Source organism: Mus musculus, chromosome 2, assembly GCF_000001635.26.
Source record: "Mus musculus strain C57BL/6J chromosome 2, GRCm38.p6 C57BL/6J".
Lineage (NCBI taxonomy): Eukaryota > Metazoa > Chordata > Mammalia > Rodentia > Muridae > Mus > Mus musculus.
The window spans coordinates 170627260-170653502 of record NC_000068.7 but is presented as its reverse complement, the minus strand read 5'-3'; the positions used below and the strand labels follow the sequence as shown (position 1 = coordinate 170653502).

The 26243-nt window shown below is 44.5% G+C and overlaps 1 long non-coding RNA gene across 3 annotated transcripts; it reads right to left on the bottom strand.

The window, feature by feature from the left end:
* Nucleotides 1–588: 588 nt before the first annotated feature.
* Nucleotides 589–14815, bottom strand: Gm40002. Of its 3 annotated transcripts, none has more exons than XR_867045.2 (3): nt 14608–14815; nt 1429–1503; nt 589–809 (listed from the first exon to the last, which is right to left on the bottom strand). It is a non-coding gene; the product is annotated as a predicted gene, 40002 (long non-coding RNA). The 3 variants fall into 3 exon arrangements; XR_867047.2 differs by lacking the exon at nt 14608–14815 and adding an exon at nt 4565–4916 and having other exon boundaries at nt 592–809; XR_867046.2 differs by lacking the exon at nt 14608–14815 and adding an exon at nt 1705–1752 and having other exon boundaries at nt 592–809.
* Nucleotides 14816–26243: the final 11428 nt, after the last annotated feature.

Genomic DNA, 26243 nt, shown 5'->3' with positions numbered 1-26243 from the left:
GATGTGATGGTGGTCTGTCAGTCCTGGTCCCGCCTGTGATAGCTTGTTATTTAGAAGTGGTAGATATACTATCCTCTTTTTTAAAAACATTCAGTAACCAGGCTCTGCCTTTACAGTGTGTATCGTGGCTCTCCAGAAAGTCTCCAGGCCTTCGGCAACTGATTGGAAACACTAAGACATCCCCTCTATGGACTGAGCAGCTACTGGGGTTCCAGATCCTCCAGGTGTAGACAGGAATTGTTGGACTAAGCCAAATCAGTAAATCCCATTTTGTTACATACACACATACACACACATTCTATCAGTTATGCTCTTAAATAACTCTGATATATGTGCACGTATGTGTATATATATATATGTATATATATCACACAAACATACACAGACACACATATATATGTATATATACATATATCCTTATGTACATCCTGTATTTATTGGGTATCTACAATGGGCTAGGGAGTGCTTTCATCCTGACAACTGAGCAATTAAAAGAAAAAAATTTAACTAAGCATTAAAAATTAAAAGCACTATTTTTTTTTTAAACTGAGTTGATGAAACAACATTGTAGCAAGTGGAGACAAAATAATCAGGTAAAAACTTTAATGATTGTGACCATTTTTGAAGACAAGAAAGAATCAAAAAGGAGGTATACACTTTGAAACAGGACCACTAGGAAGGTCTCCTGGGAGAAGGCGGCATCTGTCTCGGACACAGGAGGGAAGGTGCAGGCCTCTGCAGGGTTAGCACCATGCAATCTGGCAGACTGAAGCTAAGATCCTGGGTGAGGACATGGCCACAGCCCGTGTCTAAGGAAGAGCAACAAGAAAGGTTATGTGGTTCCGGGAAAGGAGAACAGAGCCAAGCCGTGACAAACAGCAGGCTGAGATTGGCATTCGGGGATCTTGTTTTTTTTCTGGAAGAAGTCGGATGGTCCAGGTTTGTGGCATTCTGGACAGCACACATCTCTTAACCAAGATACCTCACGCGGCCACAGCAGCATGGACGCGGTCACAGAAAGCACTGAACACGAATGAGTGGCTGTGTGCCAATAAAACTTTATTTGTGGACGCCAGTATTTGAATTTCATATCAGTTTCACAAGCTACAAATGTTCTCCATTTGGGGCCTTTCCAGCCATTTGAATTTTTTTTTTTAAAGTGGTTTTGGAGCTTGCCAACTGTACTGAAATGAGCACAGGCGGGATTGGGCAGGCAGGCTGACATTCACCAGCCGGTATCCCAGGGACCAGGCAGATTCCAAGGCTACTTTGTTCCTACTCTGAGTGATGGGAAGGGAGCATTGAGGGAGGCTCCGCAGAGACAGGAAGGGCCCGACCCAGGTGTGTAGATAGCGGAGCAAGTTCTCTCAAGGGCTCAAGGACCTGACAGCTAATCTTTATTATCAGCATCCACGGGGTTAGACTCACCAAGAGGACCAATCTCTGGCCGCATCTGTGAGGGATTTTCTGAGGTAGGAAGATCCACATGGAATGTAAGCAGCCCTGCATAATAAGGAGAAGATGAGCTATGCATCCATCATTCTTCACTCCCTGCTCCCTTACTGTGGGTGAATGTGACCTGCCCCCTCACTTCCCCACAGTGACGGTGATGCACTGTATCCCCTGGAATTGTAAGGCCCCCAAAGCCCTTCCTCCCTAAGTTGCTTCTTGTTGGATATTTAGGCACAACAAAGTAACTAATACAGGATTTGGACAAGTAGCTTAGTGGGGAAGAGCACTGGCTGTTTTTCCCAGATTCTGGTTCAATTCCCAGCATGCACTTGGTGGCTACAACCAATGGTACGTCTAGGTTGAGGGATTCAGTGCCCCCTTGTGGCCTCCTTGGGTACTGCATACACATGATGTACAATACAGTCATGTAGGCAAACATTAATTCATGTAGAATAATTACAAAACAAACAAACAATACTTTAAAACTACATTTCCAATTCTCATGGTTAAGATTGGAATGAGAACCCATTGCTAGTTGCAAACACACCTTGTCAGTTCCCATGTAAAGGACAGTGACCATTTATGATGTTGACCCATTATAAGTTTGTACACTAAGTATGTATTACAGAGAAACACATCCATGGGTCAAGCAAGAGATACAGGACAAACACGCCACATTTATTTACGTTTCCTTGCTTTGGGGACATTGTCTTAGAGGAGGAGGGCCCACCTCTTCCCTCTGTTTGATTTTTATCTGACTGCAAAGGCACGGCTCTTTGGTTGTGTTTTTAGTATTGTTGTTTACATTTAACTAAAAATCAAAGTTGACAGGAAAGCCCCAGGTTCACTGAAAATGTGTCTTCCAGTGCTCACGTGGACTCTCCCTCGGTCTCTCCCCTTCCCCCCCCCTTCATGATTCTGGATTTTGTATTGAAAACTGGGAAGGCTGTTGCAACTAATACACACACACACACACACACACACACACACACACACATATATATAAAATCATGATATATAAAACGATTTCATTGGATATGGTTGATATATAACTGAGTGATCTCAGTCCAAAGCCAGCGTCTCCCACACAGCAGAGGAAATGGTGCTATTTGGGCAAAGCTGTCAGAAGATGATTAATTCTTCTAACTGGCTTTCATTTCTTTTAGTCTTCACATCTGAGGAGGCCATTAATCTGAAGCTGCTACCAATACAAGTGTCATTTGCCGTGTTTGTCTGTGGGGACCAAGACGTCTTTTTCAGAAAGGGCAAGGATTAACAAATTGAGGTTGGGGTCAGGCTATGGCACAGTGGTTAGGCTGTGTGTGTATATGTGTCTGTGTGTACGTGTGGTGTATCTATGTGAGTGTGTGTGCGCTTGTGCATGTCTCTATTTGCACATGTGCTTGTGTATGTGTTTTGTGTGTGTGTGTGCATGTGGTATGTGTATCTGTGTGTGCTTATGTATGTGTATGTATGAGTGCATATGTGTGTGTATGTGTGGTGTGTATCTATGCGTGTGTTTGCACATGTGTCTGTGTATCCATGTGTGTCTATGTATATGCCTGTGTGGGGGTCTGCATATCTCTATGTGTGTCTGTGTATATGGTGCGTATGAACACACTCGTGCATGTGTCTGTATGTGTCTGCGTGTGGTGTGTGTGTGTTTTGTATATGATGGACATGAACACATGTATGTGCATATGTGTGTCTGTGTGTATGTATATCTATATGTGTCTGTGTGTGTGTTTGTGTCTGTTTGTTTGTTTTGTGTGTGTGTGTGTGTGATGTTCTACAGGTGCAACGATTGCAAACCCCAGAGCGTTCTCTGCATGCTCTAGTGATGTATCTTTCCTCGGTGTACTCAAATGGAATGTGACTTTCCATTTCTTCTCATCGGAACAAGAATTGAGAAACATTTTCAAGCATCCAGCCCACCGTCATCAAGATTATTTTTCAATCCAGAGTGGGTTTAAATGTAATTTATTTAAATGTACATGTTTACTTCCACTAAGAACTTTATTAGTAAGGAAGACTGATCTTAAATTGAAGTCAGGAGAGAAGGCAATCGCTTCTTGTTCCTGTGCTTCTTGGTTGTTGGTGGTAGGGTTGTCTTTTCTTTGGTTTTGTGTTTGGTTTTGGTTTTGGTTTAAATAGGGATCTTCTAGGAGATACAACCTAAGACCAGCCACTGCCTGTACCAGTTAGTTTTTTAACTCTCTGTTTGACACAACCGAAAGTCACCTGGGAAGAGGGAACTTCAATTGAAGAATTGCCTCAATAAGACTGACCTGTGGCCATGCTTGTGGGAGCCTGTCTCGATTAATGCTTGATGTGACAGGGTCTAGCGCACCATTGGCAGCACCATTCCTAAGCAGGGGGTCTGTGCTATATAAGGAGGTTGGCTGAGCACGGGCCAGCCAGTCAGATAGTCAGCGCTCCTTAGTGGTTTCTGCTTAAGTCCCTGCTCTGACTTCTCTCAGTGACGGATTGTGACCTGAGAGTCCAAGCCAGCTAAGCCCTTGCCTCCCTATCTGCTTAGGTCTGTGTCAGCTTAAGGTGAGCTAGAGTCATCTGGGGAAAGGAGACTCTCTCATGTGAGGCAAGTCTGGAGTGTATTTCTTCCGTGCCGATTGCTGTGAGTGGGCCTAGCTCACTGAGGGCAGTGACTCCCATGTGCTGGTCCTAGACAGCATAAAAGGCAGGCTGAGTAAGCCATGGGGAGCAAGCCAGTAAGCAACCCTTCTCCATGGCTTCTGCTTCAGTTCTTGCTCCCAGGTTCCTGCCCTGACTTCCTTCAGTGATGGAGGAACCCTGGAATTGTAACTTCTCTTCTTGAAGTTGCTTTCGGTCACAGCGTTTATCATAGCCACATAAAGCCAACTAGAATGCCACCACATTCACACGGGATGACTTCAAAGCAGGTTCTATGACAAAGAACAAATGACCAGGACATGCATTCACCAGAAGAAATGTCACCTTGCCGATACTTCTCATCCAACTGCAAGAAAATTTTCAAAGAAAGAGACCATCCCTGGGCAAAGCAGTTCCCTTCCTAAGACATACTCCCAACAAAGCAACAAAACAATGGCAACAACAACAACAGAACACCAACATCCAGCTGCTCCTCCAAGGCTGGCACTGGCTTTGCGGACGCTCCATTTCTACCGTCTCCTCCATGATGCAGAAACGTGTGATGAGCTGAGCAGATTCTAATCCAGGAACTCTGCCGAAAAGAAGCTCCTGACAACGGCCTCTGCCCGTGGAGTAGCAAGCAGGATCAGACTCGAGAGACCGTGGGATGCAGTGGTGTTGGCGGGAGCTGGACCCGAGCCCAGTTTCTTTCTGAAGAAACACTTTCAGTTGTTTATAAGGCTTAAAACAAAACATTAAAATTAGCATGGCTCTCCTCCTACAACTTGGCTAGCTGCCTGAAAGAAGTGACAGAGGGCAGCTGAGGTAAAAACATTACAGGAAAGGGAAGGAGAGGGAAACCTTAAACTACCTGGGCAGGAGTGTTTGGGTTTGTCTTGGTTGATTTGTTTGTTTTTGGATACGGCAAAAAAGTTCAAACACCACTCAGTCTAAAAACAATAAATGTGGGGCAAGTGGAACCGTATCACCAAAAACTCGGGAGGTTGAACGGATTCAGATACCCTGGTGTTCTCATATCTGAGACAGGTAGGCACACCGGAGCACGTGACCACTGGCACCCCACACAAAGCTTGTGACCATAAGTCATGTGGCACAAGAGTGCTCCGTGCCAATGAGGTATCTAGATGGGCCAACCCTGAGGGTTTAGCCAATAAGCGTCCCTTTCCCCATATTCCTTCCTGTAAAAGGTATTTAACCTCTGGGGAGTTGTATATACCCGTTTAAGGGGGAAGCCATGCCATCTAAGTCTCCCACAGAAGGTCCTTCGGTGCTCACTGCTAAGCAAAGCCAGAGTTCCCCATCGGCCCCTGGTCATCTGCCTGTGCAGAGTTCACACACCCCAGCGGCCAGACAGAGACGGAGCACAGAACTGCAGATGACATCCAGGTTGTCCTTCAGCCTTCACATACACACATTGATCGTTTAGATCACCTGCTGAGTATGCCTGTGAGAGATTGTTTTGATCGCATTGATCAGTGAGGGTAGACCATCTTGGCTGTGGGTGGTACCATTCCTTAGGCAGGAGATCTTGGACTGCATAAGAAGGGCAAAGGGAGGTGACTGTATTCATTTCTCCTGTTGTGTTTCTTACCTGTAGCTATGATATGAACAGCTCCCTGGAGCTCCTGTTTCTGTGGAGTCCCTTCCATGGAGGATCATGGTCTAGATTTCAAGAGTCAAGTCAGCCCTTCCCCTCCTGAAGTTGCTCTTGTCAGAGTTATTTTATCACAGCAGCAGAAAATGAAACACACATGAGCACACACATGAACACACACACAAGAACACGCAATACAAACACACATACATACACATGAACACACACAAGAACACACAATGCAAATACACATAAACATACACATACACACACATGAACACACACATAAACATACACATAAGAACACACAATGCAAACACATACATACATGGACACATACACACACACATGAGCACACACACAAACATACACATACAAACACATACACATACATGAAAACACACAAACACACATGAACACACATATGTTCAAACAACAAAAGCAAAGCCATGGGCCCTGATTTCCTATGTCTACGATCCTGGCATGCTGTTGCCTATCTGTCTGCCCACAGCATCAATAACTCTTTTAATAACCTCCTTACCCACCCCCAGCAATCCATCTCAGGGCTCCCTTGAACTTTCAAAGACCTCTTAATAATTCGGAGAAACACACACTGAAAATGGCGCATAATTGTGTCTCCGGGTAAAAGGCCGTTGCCCTGAAGAAGTGCTTATTTAGCAAATGTTCTCATTTCAAAATCAATATAAACACCCGAGCATCCATTAAACAAGCAGAGACAAAGAAGCAATGATCGATTCTCTGTTATGTGCGGAAATAAGAAGACTCTGGCAGGGTTGGCTTCACCTGTTCTCAACAGAGAGGTGATAAAAACCCACCTACCACTAACTCTGAGCCAAAAGCACAGAAGCTCGATCGAAGATTGGCCAGTATGGTGGGGAGGCACCGGAGTGAGGTCATGTAGTTCCTACTTCAAGAGCACGTTTACCGCTACGCTATCTTGCCTACCCAGAACAGATACTTTTAAGTATAAACAAAGCTTAGCAATCACTAGGGCTTGCATCTGTAGGCAGGAAGGATATGAAGCAAAAAGATATGCATACAGTGTGTTTCAGGCAGCAGAGGACACCAATTACTCGATTGGGACCTAAACTTCGGGATCACTCGCTCAGGGAAATCCTCTCCGGCCATCTTGTCGAAGAGCAAAACCTGGGGCTCCAGTAGTGTTTCCTCTTCATGTCACTTGTTCAAAGAAAGTAAATAAATAAAACGATCAGGATATTAAATTTCAGGGCTTATTTGCACAGAGAATGACTCATGAATCGGGCAGCCCTGAGAACCAGAAGAGGTTGGGAGAGTGTGAATGGTGACCTTCTGTAGGCTGGACCCAGATGGAGTACAGATGCCGCTTGATTGGTTGCGGCTTAAGCATCCGAGAGTGGTGTGATGGGCCCTTGCCTTATGTAGGCAGGGTGTGGTGTGATGAGTTAGCTGACTGTGATTGGCTGAGACTCAGCTTTTTGCTACTCTTCTAGGTTAAGCTTCAGTATGTTCAAACTGAGGTTGCTGTTGACTCTAGGAACTTAGAATACGGAACCTGCCTCAGGATACCAGCCTCCTGCTCTGGAGAGTTTACATTTCTCCCTATACGGTAGATCACGTGATCGCCCGCTGGTTGTTTGTCTCCCCTTCCGGAATACTGAATCAAGAAGTGTTTACTGTTGATGAAATGGATGGAGAAAATAGAGAGATGCTAAAAATAGGAACCGCATACATACTGAATAGACCGCATCTTGCAGCTTTAAACATCGAAGGATGAGTTAAGAAGTGGAAGTCAGAGTATAGAAATCCTAGAAAAACATGTTTTTTTAAAACTAAAGCTGTAGCCCCAGAGGATAGCAAATCTCTGATATTTAGTTCTTCCAGATAGGAACGGAAATTCAGGAAATGCTTGAGTAACTATTGAGGGGGTATGGCTGCTATAAAGCCGCATGAAGCTGCCCCTTAAGCAGGAGATTCAGTGCTAAGTTAACAAGCCATGGGTGGTCAGATGAGAGAGGACAAGCAAGGGAACGGTGGCTCTGCAGAGCACAGATTTCATCTGGGAAAACCTGCAGAGGACACTGTCTGGGTCAAGAGAACAGAGGTGGCTGTCTGCTTACAGGCTACAGCAACTGCAGAAAAAGCAGGAGGAGGCATGGCCATTGAAAAGTTTCTGTTTGGGCCCAGGGTCGCTAGATAACCACCTCTTGTGATCGAGGGTTGAGAGGTTTCGAAGTCAAGAGGCTAGCGAAATAAACACTCTCCTTATGCAAACCAAATTACTGTAATTTCTAGAATTCACAATTCAACCAAAATGAAGGAACTTTACAAAATGATGTAGCTCTGTCTAGCAGCCAAGATCCAAGGTCATGATAAAACTTGAAGATGAAAGTTAAAGTACAAGTTCAGAATTAAAATATACCAGGGGAAGTTAACCATCTTAGTAATGTGGCCAATTGAATTGGTGTTGAAAATCAAATTAAAAAGCTATTGTATATGAAGGGAGAAGCCAAGAGATGGAGGACAGACACTATGAAAGATTGGAGTCTGAAGTCCCGGTGCATTCTGTTATCTCTCCTTCAGTGCTCTGGATAGACTGCAATAGGGGATTCAATTTAAAAGATCAATAAAACAAAGATCTTACAGATTTGTGTATGTGTGTGTGCTTCTGTGTGTATGCATGTGTGTGTGTGCCTCTGTGTGTATCTGTGTGTGTATGCCTCTGTGTATGTGTGGTGTGTGTGTGTGTGTATCCATGTGTGTGTGCCTCTGTGTATGTGTGTGCGTGTGCATGTGTGTGTGTGTGTATAAAACATCTCCATTGTGATATGATGAAGAAAATATTTTAATCCAAGGCATAATTCTCCTAAGACATCCATAGGGAGAGGATCTCCTTTACATTTTTCAATAGGGATTATGAAGATGGGAACAATGGTGGAACTGGATTGGAGAGCCGTCTGCTGGCATCCCTCCATCATGTTAGCGGAGTGTGGAAGGAAGGAGGACCAAAGGGTCTGAAGGTGAATATGCCAGAAGAACTTTAGGGGGGGGAGAGGTACATTTACAAAGAGCTTCAAAGGAGTTCCTCGGGAGAAGCCAGAAGGGCATCCCTCCTCCATCCTCTGTAGCCCGGAAGACAGAGGCTGGTGTGCCTGGCTGCCATGTGAGTCAAAAAGTTGAGGTTGGGCAGAAGAATGGCAGATTCGGAAGACAGACAAGAAGATAAAGAACTCCATGAGAACCTTTTATTTGGGAGAAAAACCTGGAGGGTGGGGTGCTCTGCTGTAGGAATCAGAGCCCAGTGTCTGCTTGTAGACCAGGATATTACAGGGAGAGGAAGGGGAAGGGAGAAACACTTTTTTTTTTTTTTTTTTTGGTTCATAGTTGGCCATTGCTAGTGGTAACCAGGGACTAGTGAGTTAAAGACTGCTGAGTGATTGGTAACCAGCTCTCTTGGCTGCCCATTGTTAGAAGCCCCTAAAACAGGGAGGGAAGAATCTAGAGAAACAAACTACTTTAATCCTGGAAACCAAATTATTGTAGTTCCTAGAATTATCACTGTCCAATCAACATGGAGGACCCTCACAAAACTTCATGTATGTGGCTCACATACATGATGAAGGCCACTTGATCACGGTGACAGTGATCACATACAGTAACAAAGGCCCTTAGATTTAAACCTTTGACGTCACATCTCCAAGTGAGACGTGGCAAGCATGGCAGTGATGTGTTTGCAACATGGAAGGCGACGTTTATCTGCATGGTCCCAGATTTTAACTAAACAACCTGTACCACAAGCTGGCATGTTACGATCCGGTCTGCAATTATGAAAGCTGCAGGTGCTTTGCATTATTCCTCTACGCCTCAAGTTCATTTGCCGGCTATTAAATATTTGGGATATAAGTCACTTTTCATAATTCTGGTATATCCGTTTTTTTTAACATATTAGTTTTCCTGGCATATTATTACATAGACAGGACATTTCACAGATAATTCCCCAACTCTACCCAGATAGTTCAGAACATCTATGGAGTTTCTCTGGGGTCTTTGATGACCTCCTCCACAGGCCTAAGTCAGAAAGTAGTGCTTCACAATTTTCTATTATGTTGACTTCTTTAACCCTATGCCTACTAGAAGACAATACACCTTTAGTCAATGATGTATTTTCCATTGAATTTGATTCACCTGTTTCCAGTGAACAGTAGTTCATTATTGTTTCTGCTGAACTTTAGTAACTTCATCTCCAAGGCCAGAAAGAGAAAGAGCATCCTCTGCTGTAGGTCGAGTTTTAAAGCATGTCTGTCTTTCTGTTCCTGTATCTCTTGTGACCACCCTTACAAGCAACAGAGTCTCCTCTGGCCCATGAGCCTGCATTAACTCTGTGGTTCAGCTTGCAGGTACGTCATGGATGTGGTTCTAGATGAGGATTTAAGGAGCATTCGTTTTCCCCAGGCATCCTGGCTCCTTCATTTAAACAAACCTGGATCAGATAGGCAGCAAATAAGGCCTCATGTGAAAAGGGGGCTGTTGTTTGGGCCAACACCATTTTGGACCATCCTAAAGCCAACAACTTCCTTAAAGCCCTGGAAAAAGTGATTGAACAAAGCCACTGGGTAAACATGTGGTCAACACAAAGTAAGGTCAACCGAGTTTCACTAGGCTTCCACAGCTGCCCCGCCCCGCCCCCCCCCCCCCCAGACACTCAGCTCACTCACAGAGCCATCACTAAGAGATGCATATTAAGCCACTGAGCCTGAAAGAGGAGAAGAGTTACCAACTGATGGATTTGGATATTGCATAAGTCAAAATACTGAGTGCATCTTAATAAAATTATTTGAGCTGTGGCACACTCATCTACTGCCTCTTCAGCCACTCAAAAGAAATTAGGGAAGAGGCACGTGGCCTGTTAGGATGTGTCTTTCCAATCATTTTCTCTTCAGTAGCATTTAATAGCATTGACAAATGACGCTGAGAAACTATCTTGTGTTTTTGTTCAATACTATTTGCATACTATTATAAGCCATCTTGCTTATGTCTAAGGATTAGTGTGACTGACACGCTATAAATTCTTCCAAGTCTTCCAAGTGTAGGGCTGAAAGCAAGGCATCTTTCATAACAAGCATTACTTCATGGACCAGCAGGGTTTATGGGGGATTTGAATTTTTTTTTTTTTTTTTGAATAGCAATGTCCAGAAATGCTTTCTTCCTTGGATTGTGTTACTACGACAACCGTCCCACATGGCTCTTTAACTCAAGTTCATTCTTTTAATTAGCAGACAGAATTTCCTCCTCCTCCACCACCATTTCCCCTGGGAAATTTTTCCAAACATCCCTGACTCTTCCTCTGCCTGCCTTCCCGTGGAGGAGACCAGCAGGAGTCTGCTAATTAGAATATCTTCCAATGGCCTCTGTAACTGAGAGAACAAGTGGAGAGCAGAGCCTTCTTAGAGGTCCTTCTCCCCCAAAGGGGAAATCCCTTGGTACCTGCCTTTGTGGCCACTCTCATTCCCCAGTAGGGAAGAGAGACTGGCCTAAGGGAGGAAGACAGAGAGTCAAGCTGACAGGAGGGGCTTGAGATGAATTCATGCTGAGCTGGGCTGCACCAGTAATGCTGAGTGTCTCTGGGTGACCTTTATTAAAGTCATGTGTACATCTACCTGTGTATACATAAATAGAAACTCTGAAATGCATCTTGCTTAGATCATGTCACCAGGACAAGCATATCAAGCATGCATGCATGTGTACACACACACACACACACACACACACACACCCCAACTGGTCTCTAACTCATGCACTCTTCCTGCTTCGGTACCTCAAGTTCTGAGATTCCAGACATGAATCACCAAGCCTGCCCTACAGATGTAATTTAAGGAGATACAATGAAGAACTGGAGACCAGGATAAATAAGGCCCTCTTTAACTAGAGCTTAAACTGTAAAGTACCGACTGTGGCACTCACTAGAAAGACCAAATACATAGAATAAGGACATCTTCAAACCACTAAACCACTCTGCAGAGCCAGAACCGAGACAATCAAGGAGACCACACCTTGGCCAGGACTGGCTAACTGTGCATATCTCTTGTTCTCTCCCCCAAGTCTTCAGGTATGTAGGCCTAATGCCCCTGTCAGTATCCTGAAGATAGACCTGGACTAATCCAGTTTGTCTCTCCTCTTCCCAGTGTGGCCATGCTGGTAAACTTCTGTTCTGTTCCTCGCAATTACTCTTCTCTCTGATTGGTACTTTAGAACTAGAGGCTGCGTCTAAAGGCTCAGGGCCACTGCAGCACAGGCTTTTGCCCTGAAATCTTGTGATGCTATAGGCTCAGTTGAATCACAGGGTCTCTGCTGGTAGTAGGGGAAGCTGTAGGTGGAGTAGCCTAGCTGTCCCAGCCCCTGAAAAGGAGATTTAGAAGTAGATGCTAATTTTGCCTACCTACTGTGTTGCCTGGAAACATTTTACTCAAAACCATAATGCAGTTATGTACCCAATCTTTATCAATTTCTTCTCATTTTACTGAAGTTCTAAACACAAAAGCGTTTTCTAGATGAAATAGTCTGATGCAGCCAGCCAGGAAATTAGATTTTTATTGACCCAATCAATTTGGGATCAGCCAGCAATTTCCTGGGCCTGAGCATAACTGGATTTTTAAAGAGAATTTTAAACAAAAGGGCAGCCATATTCAGGTGTATCTAAAAATGTCATTTACAAGAAAAAAAATGAATGGTATGTACAGATTAATGGTTTTAACTTTGCAGTCTGGACTCCGTAGAAGCTTCTAGAAGACATTGGAATGCTGGAAATACTCCCAAGGAGACCTTTATAAGTTTGGGTCTTCGTTTACATAACATCCCATCTTAATATAGAGTTTCTGCATTAAATTCGAAATATCTATGTTTCTGCGGCCAAATTCAATTACGCTGCTGTGACATAGAATTTTGAGATCCCATGACGTTAAATGTGTCATGGTAGGCTATTGCTAGCCCTGTGCTGAAGGTTGCATTGCTCAAAGATGTTCACCCAATCAGGACAGCTGGGAAGGGACAGGAGCACATGGTCTGATTCTATTCATGGCTCGTCCCCCCCCCCCCCCCCCCCCCGTCATTACGCCGAGCCCCACATTGAGGAAGCTGGTCTTCCTGTACATTTCCGGCCTGGAGTGGAGACTGAAAACATGGCGGCCACGTCTACGGCACTGCGGGTCTGAGCAGGATCTCCTCTTCAGTGCCAACGTATGCCTGAGATGCTCTTGAAATCAAGTCACTCTAACTCTTTACAGAAGGAAGAGAAACGGAAGGGGCGGCGGGCTGAGATGGCTCAGTTGGTAATGGGCTTGACACATCAGCCTGAGGACCTAAGTCCTCTTGCCCCACACCCCACCCCAAAAGCTGGGCTCAGTATGTGCATCTTTAATTACAGCATGGTTGCAGCAGAGACAAGCTCTCTCAGGCTCAGCTGACCGGCCACCCTAGCTAAACATCTGGGCTCCGGGATTTCTGAAAGACCTTGTTCCAGAGAAGGTGGTGCTTCGGGATTGATTAGTAACGTTTGTTTTTTCTCACCCAGAAGAGGACAAAGCAAACTGCTCTTATGTGACCTTTGTCCAGCTCCCCCATCCCCCAACCATCCTTTGTCTCTTCTTTATATCTACCTGTTAGAGCCAGAAACAAGACATAATTCCATTTAAGTACATAAATATTTATGGTCCCATGCGCAGAACATCATGATAATAAAATGTAAGAGTGGTTTCTAAAGTGCCAACCACTTTAATTTGAGGTTGACAATTAGGATTTCAAAACACAGAGGCTCTGAATATCTAAACGTGCAAACCGCTCTCAAATGAACCGCCTCTCACAGCAAATGCCCCATTCACACTTTGCAAGCAGCAAAGGCCTTGACAAGCCATAGAGCAACCAATAATTCTCTCAAAAGCCACTTTCTTAACACCAGGACCCTATGTCATAGCGTGAGAGCCGACTAATGAATTTTGTCCCCAGGTTAGGATTTTAAATAAAACTTTCCGGATCAGGAATTTTGCTCACCATGTTGGAACTGGGATAATTTTATGAGTAAACACAGCCTTCCAGAGGTAATTGGTAATAAACTCGACAAATGCCTCGCATCGTCCCCAGCCTAATTTTCAAATTTGATTTTCCAATGTAAAACTCAAGGCACAACAATAACAAATCACCCAGCTAATTGCTCTGAAAGACGAAGGCAGCTTTCCACCGATTTATTTTGTAATATGATTTGGTTTTATTTACCTTCTGATGCACTCAGAACATTACGACTTGTTTATTCTTACAAAAATGAATGATAAACAGCCTTAATGTGGCGGCGAGAGAACCGTACTTCTTTTGGCTTGTTTACAAAATGATCTTTCCTCCTTCCTCCAGCAGCAGCAAACACACAAACACAGAGTGTGCTCTTAGGATAAAAGGTGAATGGATAGTCTCCGATGGAGTGCAAGCCAGTGCCGCACAATTGAGCACTAGCCAATTCTGAATGCCCAGTTGATCTTCAGAAGCGGGGACGGGTCAAAATGGCTTTCACTCAGTATTCATACCTCTTTCTTGAAGCTTAGCCAACTCAAAATTCTAACGTTATCATGTTTTAAAAATCTCTCTTGTTCTTAGCCACCCACACACTCTAGATTCCTGATTTTCTTTAAAAATTAATTTGAAAAAAAAAATCTAGGGCCAACCAGGAAAACACCCCAGAGCCTATTGCGTGCTGGGCTCTGTAAATGCAAATGAGAAAAAAAATAATGATGATTCCTTCCAAAGTCATTTAAAAATAGAAAATCCTTAATGAGCTCTGCTGGGAAGCTGCCAGGCAAGGGTCTCCAGCACTTCCTGGTTACCAGCGCTGTGTTCAGAGGCACAGTTTCAAAAGGTTACACAACTACCTGTTCGAACGTGCTTCCAATAAGCTCGGTCATTTCCACCCAAACGCTGGAGGCTTGTCTGTCAGCCAGTGTCTGCTGTGCAGTAAGATGGGTTTGTAATACGAGTGCTCCCATGTTGCAGAAGGTCGCACATGTATTAGAGACAATGGCAGTCTATCTCAATAGGTCGCAAGCCCTTCAGAAAAGACGGCGCTTATTCATCCTGCTCCCTCTAGGCTCCTTTTGGCATCTGGAGCACAAAATGGGAATTCAAAATGGTTTCTCTTTTTATTTTCAACTACATGTGCGTGGGGGTTGGGCAGGATACTTGGCCGTGTGAGCGTAGGTGCCCACAGAGGCCAGGGGGTGCATCTCATGGAATCAGAGTTATAGGAGGTATAAGAGTAATTATTATTCTGGAGTGTTGGTCCACCCCCTTTTACTCCTTAATATCTATTGGGTGTTTCTATCCTACTCCTTGTTTGTACGTTCCCGAGTAAATGACAGAAACACTCATTTATTAAAAAGCTGTCAGCACTGAGCTGGGCAGGCTCTGAGCTATGCTGAGCCCTCCACCTGTTAAAACCCATGAATACCAGTCACTTGCCAATTTTCTGTCTCCCGAACTACTTCTGCTCCCTCAGCCTGTCCTCAGGGTGTATTTCTCTTGGCCATTTGCTCCTGGCCCATCCCGTCTAATGGTGACCTCTTGCCCTCTCCATCTTCTTTGTCTCCCTTTTCTCGTGGTCCCTCTGGAGAACTCCCACTTGATTCTCAAGCCCACCTTTCTCTCCTCTCGGCCCCATCATTAGCCCAGCCACTTACTCACCAATCAGGAGTTAAACTGGGGAGCAAGGTTTGTACAACAAAGGTCGGTGTATGTGAGAATTCACTCATTGGGACGGCAACTAGATCATGGGGTTCCGAATTTATCATTTATCATGTGTATACATAGCACCAGACCAACCTCAACCAGGAGGTGATGAGTTAACTGACGTGTGTGTGTGTGTGTGTGTGTGTGTGTGTGTGTGTGTGCGCTGCGAACAGAATCCAGATTTTCTGTGGGAGCAGCAAGCACTTTTAACTGCAGAGCCATCTCTCCAGCCCCCAAGGATGGTTTTTTGAACCAATAGCTCACAACCTTTTATTGTCTTTTTACTCAATAGGTTTGGTTGTAGGCTCTGAAGACGCCATAGAAACAAGAGCAGTGGACTTCTTGATTTCATAGAGACGATGTTCTCATTGAGATGACAGAGAATAGACGATTTTTTTTTTACAGTAGAGGTTTTGTTAACAGAGTCTGGGCATAAGTTTATCACATTTATGAAAGACATTATTTTTATTATCATGTATTAATTATACACATGAATTGATTGTATTGTAATAGTTCCAATGTATTTTGATCACATATACCCCTATTGCCTTCTCTTGCCTCCTTCCCATTGCTGCTAATCGATCAATCCCCTTCCACTTCCAACTAGTTCACCTTACAGGAGCAGACCAATATTTAAAGAGAGAAGAAAAATATTAAGTAATGCTAAGCATCATTCAGACAATTAACATAGGATGGCATGGTGGGACTGGCTTCTCTGGGAAACTGACTGCAGGCCAACAGCAAAAAGATCACTCGGAACTTGCTAGAAAGGCTCAGGGCATCAGGTCCCTCCAAATCAGAAATGCTGGGGTCGGTGAGGATGCCAAGAGTTCACACTTGAGCGCCTGTGACAGACACCCAGGGTGGCTCCTTCACAAAGACCTGTGAAGGGCTAGGGGCCTGAGTTGATTTCCTCTGGCACTCCATTAAAAACAAAACAATACAAAGCCAGGCAGTAGCCCTTATGTGTAAGGGAGGCAGGAATTCTCCAGCGCTCACTAGCAAGTTGTGAGGCTGGGTCCAGGGAAGGCTGTCTCAGGAGAGAAGATGAAGATCAATGCTTGAGGATACCTTCATGACAGTAGCCTGTGGCCTCCACATGTACACACATGACTGTGCACATACACTATACATGCAGCACAGAGATGGCCATGGAGTCAGCAGGTGGGGGAGTACTCCAGGAGGAGGAGCCAAATAGTGTAAACCTCACAACAGGAACATAAAAGAATTCAAGGAGAAGCAAACGGCCACCTCAACTGACTGAAGCAGGTCCAGGAAAAGCCATAGGGCAGCGCACACCAGAGTTCAGGAGGTCAGCTCTCCAGGCCACGGGGCTGCTTTGGCTCTGACTCTTATGGGAATGAGACGCTGGGAACCGTGTTAAGTAGAGGAATGGTGGGGGATGAAAACACAGGACTTTATAATGCATATGGAGACCCATTGTGATTCCTGGGTACTGTGTACATATATCGTGCGTATAAAGCAAGACATACCAGTAAAATTACATATACACGTAAAATTATATTCAACAAACTCTTTATTCTACGAAATTTCTACAGGAGTATTTTTTTTTCTTTTCTTGACAAAACACATTGTTACTTTGATGGCTTCAGTTTGTAGAATTATCTGGGGTTCCAACTTCTCGTTCAAGTTGAAAAGAACCTGGTTTTGAAGGAGAGTTGTTCGGTGGACGTTATACCTGGGTAAAGTCCTTATTTTTCAGATAGACAGGCAGGCAGACAGACAGACAGACAGACAGACAGACATCACCAGTTAATTGCCATTTTGTTAAGCAAATATTCACATATGCTTGAAAGGCTCAGCCCCAGCTTAATGGAGAATGACCCAACATATACATTTGCTGAGAGCAAATGTGCTGTACACTCCGTGCCCTCACGTCGCTCTGCCTCCTGTAATTATACTTCATCAGGGTGTTATTCTTCCGAAACACAGTGCCTCTTACACGGTAGAAGGCAGAACAGGGACAATTTACGAAGCTGGAAGTTCTCATTTTATTCTGATAGTCGCAGTAATGAATAATTTACATACTAATGTTAATTGGGTGAATTAATAATTTTTCTCACGTGGCAAGATTATTATGAAAATAGTTCATCCTGAGCCATTTCTTCACCGCTCAGGCCCGCGGTGTGTCGGAGATGCCATCAGTCTGAGACTCTTGTCTCCTTTCGAGATCTGACACCTATTAAAAAATAAATCCCAGCATACATACTTTCTCTTATCCATTTGCATGTAAATTAGAGTTTTCTTTTAGTAGTAGAGAACGCTCTCCTCTATCCCCATTCACTGGCCTGCTAATATGTTCCTGGATATCTGTTTCCCAGTCCACAGCTCTACTCATTAAAAGTAAAGCCACAGACCGTATCTGGCCAGAGATAACTTCAGGGGAAAAATAAACAGTGAAAATACTGTAAGTTCTTAAAAACGTGGTTTGCTGGATTGGAAGCCTTTCAGAATTTCCTGCTTTTAAACAAAAATTCAAAAGCGAACATGGAAACCTACCTATTGCCAGGTGAGTTTACCCACTGCCATTACCTGCTTTTTTTTTGCTAAAGACCTCGTTAATGTTATCATATCACAGTGCCTCCTACAGTTATCCTAAAGGGGAGCCCTGAGCATCAAGACTCTCAATTTACCAAGCTTCCTTTTATGATGAACAACTGATTTCTTGGTTACCCTAATGATGCCAATAACAACAATAACCATCCCTGACTCTGAGTTGTTTATAGGCTAATTAGGAAGCTGCTGTAAATTTAAAACAGGATAATGAGTACCACAGGGGAGGGGAGATGCTATGGCTATCAAATAAACAAGGTTTCTTAGTGCTGGTTTCTGGGTGTGGCCAACTGCTGGAATGGAAGGAGAGGGTCCCGAAAAACAGATTCTTAAGCAGCGTCACCCCATAACTTAACCCTGCTAATGATGCCGAGACAGAATGTCTAGGAGGCCAGCCAAGGGTGCATGGCTTTTAAAAATACTGTTCTGTAAGTTTGCACTCAAGTACATACTGTTAGAAAGTGACCACAGTGAAGCCTCAGGAAAGCACACACACACACACACGCACACGCACATGCACACGCACATGCACACATGCATATGTGCACACACATGCACACACACATACATGAACACATATACACACATGCACACACACATACACACACTCACACATACATACACAGACATGTATACACACACACATTCACGCTCATACATGTGCACACATATGTACATGCACACACACATGCACACACATACACGCATGCACACATACACACATGCACACACATACACACACATGCATACACAGCATTTATTGTTTCAATCTCTTTTCCATTATTATATAATTTCTTATCCAGTTCTGGGCTGAGAGAGGTTTTAGCTCAGAAAGAGAGCACTTGCCAACCATGCTTAAGACCCTTGGTTCAACCTCCTGCACTAGGAAAAAAAGAAAAAAAAAAAGAAAAAGAAAAAGGCATCAGGTCCTGCCTGGTCCATGACCCCACTGTCCTGCAGTTCGGGGGAAACAGAACCTCACTCCCATCAGAAGCAGCCCGGGAGGTCTTTGCAGACATGCCTGCATTCTGGGAGAGCCCTCCTATGAGAGAAGGCTCTTACAGGAGCCTCACCTTCCACTGAGCCTTCTGCAAGGCTGGGTGACTGACTAGGACTCCAGTGACTGTGGAGGAGTCTGAGCTGTTGCAAGTCTGAGTCCATCTTTACAAGGGCCCTTCAGAGCCATTTAGTGACGTCCTCTTTACGTGAGCTTGCCTTTGTGAGTACTGGATAAATGCTCTGGAACGTACAAACAAAACGGCCTCCATCCACCAAACGGTTGGGCATCCAGACACACTGAATTTGATGTTTCCACGAATGTTTGGAAAGTGTCTTGATTTTTTTTTATTACCTTTGATCTGTTACTATAAAAATCTCACAAAGCCATTCCCACACTGGTACATGGGTGGGAGGGAACCTACATCTGTGTTCCTGGGCCATGGTCTCTCACATGTGACACCAAAATGAGTTCTTGCTCATCTCCTAGGAGGATAATTTATCTTTATAAATGCTGGGAAATATGGGAAGAGAGAGAGAGAGAGAGAGAGAGAGAGAGAGAGAGAGAGAGAGTGTGTGTGTGTGTGTATTAGAGGGAGCATCCAGGTGGTGTGACATGGCTGAGCACAGACCATGCTAATTGTCAGCAAAGACAGGCAGGGACAGGCAGCTGGGCTCCTCCTTCTGGCCTGGAAGCTATGTCGCTTAACTAGTAATGCTTATTTTGTTTAAGCATGTATTTAACTTGAGCATATTTCTAATTCATGCTTACAATGTAAAACTCAGACAAAGCATAAAGAACACAAACAGCTCCCATGATCCATGGCTCAGGAACAGCCATCATTATTGTTCTATTGTGCCCTTGTATTTAAATATAAAGAAAGATGAGATTGTTTTTGTAATTGTATGACTATGGGCATGTATATATGAAAAGGTGAGTGTGAGCTCATGGACTAGGTGGGGCTGCCTGGACTGTAAGGCCTCTCTGTCCCAGGGTTCTCCTATCTCTACCCCTGCTCAGTGCGCACCTACCCAGTCCACAACTCCACACCTGCCCAGTCCACACCTGCCCAGTCCACACCTCCACACCTTCCCAGCCCACACCTGCCCAGTGCACACCTGCACACCTGCCCAGTGCACACCTGCCTAGTCCACACCTGCCCAGTACACACCTGTACACCTGCACAAGTCCATACCTGCCCAGTGCACACCTGCACACCTGCACAGTGCACACCTGCCTAGTCCATACCTGCCCAGTGCACACCTGCACTCCTGCTCAGTCTACACCTGCTCAGTTCACACCTCCACACCTGCCTGTGCACACCTGCCCAGTCCATACCTGCCCAATGCACACTTGCCCTCCTGCCCAGTCCACACCTGCCCAGTCCACACCTCCAGACCTGCCCAGTCCACACTTTCCCAGTGCACACCTGCCTGGTTCACACCTGCCCGTGCACACCTCCCCAGTGCACACCATTATACACGGAACTTTTCATGTGGATTCTGGCATTCACCTCAAGCTTTTCTGCTTGCTCGACAAGCACTACCCATTCTGCCACCTCCCTGGCTCTATGGATAACTTAATATAAAAAACAAAACAAACAAAACCTATGGTAGCATTATATACTTTCAATCTATGTATAATCAGAATGTATGAAACAAACTCATATTGATGAGCCACAGGTAATTATGAGCTAAAAGATTCATAACATGAAAATTGTTCCTGGGTAGAGCTAACTTTAAAAAATATGTATACATTTTAGATTATACATGTGTGTGTGTGTGTGTGTGTGTGTGTGTGTGTGTGTGTGTGTATTTGTGTCTTACCTGTATTATGTATATGCACCACTTGTACAGCTGGTACCCTCAAAGGTCAGAAGCAAATGCCAGGCCCCCTGGAATGGGAGTGATGGATAGTTGTCAGCTGCCATATGGGCTCTGGAATTGAAGCTGGGTCCTTTGGAAGAGAAGCCAGTGCTCTTAATATCTGAGCCAACTCTCTAACCCCTAGAGTTGACTTTTAAAAACTGACTAACATATTTTTCAAAATATAAGCAAATGTTCTCAAATGTAAATGTGTTCCTGTAAAAAAATTATTTCATTAGAATAAATTCCTAAAAAATGAAGTCTCTGAACTCATATACACATGTGCAAAGATTTTTTCTTTTCTCCAAATGGCTAACATTTCTATTATACATAGTATGAAAGGGGCTGGAGAGATAGCTCAGTGATTACGAACAGACTGCTCTTCCAGAGGATTGGATTTGGCTCCCAGAATACACAGCACAGCTCACAACCATGTTAACTCCAATTCCAGGAAATCTGATGACCTCTTCTGGCCTCTATTGGTACTGTGTGCACAGACACACACATACACAGGCATAACAGACATAAAATAAAATAAATAAGTCTCTAAAATGTTATGTAAGGAAGGATTAATTCCTACTTTGTTCAAAAATTAGCAAATAAATACATACAAAATTGTTCATCAAGCAATGCTGAAAAAAATCTTCAAAAGGTGTCTACAAGCCCTGCACATAAGCCAGCCTCTATACAGGTTTCCTATAGCCCTTGTACATAAAGTCTCAAAAATACTGGTAGCCACTGAGTTCAATACACCAAGACTTTTCAGCTCACAGTCTTGTCTATCTGGTGCACTGTGGACTTTTTAATAGCGCCTGTGATCTCTGACCACTAGAGGCCAATCCCCATAGCCCTGATGTAACCATCAAAAATTATCTCAAACTCATTATCTACAAAACAAACAAACAAACAAACAAACAAACAAAAAGAGCTGTCAAAATGCTTAAAAATGTTTGCTGCTCTTTGGAACCAAAGTTTGATCCCTAGCTCACAACTATCTGAAACTCCAGCCCTGGAGAATCTGATGCCCCCTGCTGGCCACAAGGGTACCTGCACTCATGTGCACGTACCACCTCATACACATAAATGAAAATAAAGCAAATTTTAGAAAGAGCAAGGCCTGTCTCATTCCAATAGAAGGTATCACAGAAAACAATGCTAAGTGAATTTTCTTCAGTGGGAGAATACATGTGTGGGTAACTCCTTCTTTGTTGGTGACATGCTCTTCCAAACACAGAGAAATACATGTCACTTGGTGCTAGGACTTGTCACCAGTGCCCTTAAGCAAAAGAAAACAGCTGCTGGCATGGCATGGCATGGCAGTCTCTAAATTGCCTGGTTTTGAGTATTTAACAATAAATAAATAAATAATTCTGTCACAGAGGGCTCTAAGTTAGCAAATAATTACAGAGAAACTGCCAGTAAGCCCGAAAAGCATGACAACGCCCATTAGCCTGGAATCTCTGTCTACAGAACATCTACGCAGAGTGGGAAGGTAGCTATTTTTATCCATGTCATGTTCAGAAAAGCGTCAAGTGTAAAGCCCATATTTGTTCTTGGACATGACAGAATACTCTGAAGTTTTGAGCTGTGCTGCACAAAAGGGAACTTTCGTGATATGGACAACGTCTAACGCTATCTTTGATCCTGGTAGAGAAGACCGACTTGGGCCTTTGACACAGACATCTATTCCTGCTGACACCTTATCTATCTAGTGATGATGACACCGCTGAAGTCTCCCCGACATGTCACACTGCTCCCACCCTGCTCACCGAAAGCAGATTTACAGGCCTGGAGGCGGTGCCAAGCCCTGTCCAAGCAGTTCCTCCTCCCGTCTGGGGCCTGCGAGGAGTGATCACGCTCTGTTAGCCAGAGACTGGGCTGTCATCATAACTCAGAACGGGCTGTGTGGCTTATGCCTAGAGTCCCAGTACTCAGAAGGGTGACAGCAAACGATTGCACTGAGTTCAAGTCTACCCTGGACTACATAGTGAATTCAGGGCCATTCTCAACAACAGAATGGGAGTCTGTCTGGAAAGCAAACAGAGCACGTGTCTGCTCTGTGGGCTCTGCCGTGCCTTAAGCCATTTTGAAAAATGTGTTGAATACTGTTTGTTAGCTCAGTGGGTGAAGAGGCTTGCTGCCAAGCCTGACAACTTATAATCTACCCACCTCCACCACCAGCCCCAGGAATTCCATAGCAGCAGGAGAGAACACACGTGTAAACACACACACACACACACACACACACACACACACACACACACACACACACACAGATGCCTCTCAGATGACATGTTTCCAGCTACCTAGGGACCATTAGCCCAGCAAGGTCACAGAAATTAACTACAGCCATATATGTGTGTGTGTGTGTGTGTGTGTGTGTGTGTGTGTGTGTGTGTGTTCATATATATTCATATATATGTATGTATATATGTGTATATATATGTATACACATATATGTATATGGCTATTATTTAAAAGACTTTGAATAAGCTTTCAGTTCATGGATAAATCTTAATCTCTCTATGAGCAGATAAATCTAGACCTGACCTTTCTCCCCTCCTCTAACCTGCTCAACAAGGCTGCCCACCATTCTCTGTCTGCTGTGCCTACAATGGCATCTCCCTTCTCTGGGCCCCCATTTGAGGCTTTGCTTCTCTGTTCCCTATTTCCCATTCTGGAGCCATTGGTGATCTGATAAGATGTACACTCGATGGCATTCCTCCTCTGCCCAGATCCCTGCCATTTTTTTCTCATTTCACCCCCCCCCCAAAAAAAAAACAACCCAACAAGGGCCAGACAATCCCTGTCTTCTTGGTTCTGCTTCCCCTGCCATTTTCCGTGTTTATTTCATTCTACATACAGTTGCCCTGCTGTTCTTTCTACATGCGGGGCCCTGCCTGAACCCAGGACCTTTGCCACTCTGTCTGCCTCAATTACTTTACCTCCAGTGCTCTTATGTCACAACCACTTCCCATCCTCCTTCTGGTCTTTCCTCTGTGACAACCTCCAGTACAGGCCCTTCCCTGACAACTTTATTTTACATATCTCTATCAGATTTTTAATTCCCTTCTCACCATCTAACATTATTTATCTTAATTTTCCTGCTTATTTCTTGGCTTTTCCAATAAAAAACACATGTCAAAAAAAGAAGTAGAAGTAAAAAGGAGAAATAAATTCATAAATGATAAAAACGTTTAATTCAGCTTATTTCTAAAACTATGAGGCAGGTGTAATGGCGCATGCTGTAACTTAAGACTCAAGGGTCACAAGTCTGAGGGCATCTGGGGGCCTCACAGAAAGCCCTGTCTGCAAACGGTCTATTTGAGCAATGAGTTGCAGATAACGGGAGCATGGTCATCCTTAGCATCTGTCCTCGTTAGTCTGCTAGGCATTCCATTCTTTCTGATGTTGAGTCAGAAAAGGAAGTACTAGTTTGAAAGCAGATAGAAGTTCCCAGAATATAAACCTCTAAGAAGCCAACAGCAACAACGTTTCAAAGCCGAGAATGAACCTGAGATTTCTCAGGATTCCTGCGGCATGGAGTAATCACAGAATTGGTACCAGTAAGGGGCCCGGGCTTAGTTTCTGGCAATTGCAACAGAAAATGCAATAGAATCTGCCATCCTCAAGATGTTAAGAAATTCAACCACAGCATTTCTGGTGTAGACGCCACTCAGTATCCGAGGACAAAGCCAAGAGATCAACTAGAAGAATACTGAATGGTTAACAAAAAAGAGTATGCAATGGGCAACAGGGTAAAATGGGAGCAGACATGGTCTTATGGCCGTGGCTGCCACAGCCCAGCAGCAATGCTCTGTCAGCCCTGTCACTGTCATGAAGGTGCCAGCAGAGTCTCCTCATGGGGTGGGCCAAGTCACGCTTATCAGCTCCCTAAGTGTCTTATCCTGTCCAGCTGGGAGAGAGCACCCAAGCCATCAGACCGTCCATTTCAAACCAGACCCAGTGTCAAATTCAGGGCTATGCAATTAAAAGTAACTAGAGGGACTCCACTCCAAGCCCGTTCCACGAGCCCAACGTCAAAGCCATCAAAGCCATCAAATGCTATTACGTTTGTTAGGACTTAATTACATCATGAAAACTGCTTCGGGTCTGTAACCAAAACACATATCCATATGCAGGCACATACACACACACATATGCAGACACCCTGCATATATAAATATGCTCCAAATTTGCTAGACAGCTCAAAGTCTCTCTCTTGGATGCTACAACCATAGCTAGAGTATACTGCGGGAAGCAGGTGCAGCCGCAAGCCCCGTGAAACCCACTTGTTTACTGCCTTGCCCGAGCATGCACAGTGAGGCTGCATGCGTGGGCTGCCTGCCAGGCTGGACCGTTCCTTGTGATCTGGACCTGTCAGCCTATAGGTGACCGACCTGAGCTCGTGCCTGGAGCGTGTGTGAATTCTGATTGGATGAGGTGGGGTGGGGCTAGAAGGAGGTGAGTCGACTGGAGTAATGAGGAGTTGTTGTTTAGCCCTTGCCCTAGGTAGAAGTCAGTAGTAGTGAAGAGAGTAGTTTTAGCCCTTGCCGTGAGTAGAAGGAGTAGAAGTAGAAGCTAGTAGTTGCTGTAAGTAAAGCTGCAAGAAAGAAGAACGGTAGAAGAAGAAGCTGCTGGGGAAGAGAGCTGTAAAAGAAAAAGCCCGAAGTAAAGTTGCTGCGTGAACCGGACTTGGTGTCCGTGTCCCATGTTGTTCCTGTCGCTGCGGGCTGGAGACTGTGGAGACCGGAGACCAGGACAGTATACAGTCAGTGAGATCAGCATAGACATGGTTCTGACGGTGAACTACCCTCTTCGAGAGTTGTAAAAACATGAACTCTTGCTATTTCTCCATGGGCTGTTGCCCAAAGTTCCACTTGCCATCTCTATCATTTGAATATTTTAGTGTCTACAGCAGGAACTTGAAAACTCCAGGTTGCCTTTCATGATGAGAAACAATGAAACAAGCTTGCAGGGGAGAGATCCCCTCATTCAATAGTCAAATGGGTCAGAACCCAACACCCCAGCACATACCACTGTGGCATGAGGGTTGTTTTGAGCAGAAGGCAACTGAGAAGCAGTGGGAACAGAAAACTTAAGTTCTCTCTGCTTGCCCTCTCAGACCTGTGTCTGTTATGGTGTCTATAAAATCGGGGTTCCGTGGACACCCGCCGGGAGTTCCAGGTTCCTGTATCTCAAACAAAGAACTTAGAGTTATGTCCTCCCTTCAGGAGAGAGGGGATACGAGAAGCAGAGTAGCTGGAGACTGGGGTCTAGAGGCCTAGAGAAGTGACACACAGCTATGGCGGAAACAGAGACAGACTATTTCCATAGGAGGATACAG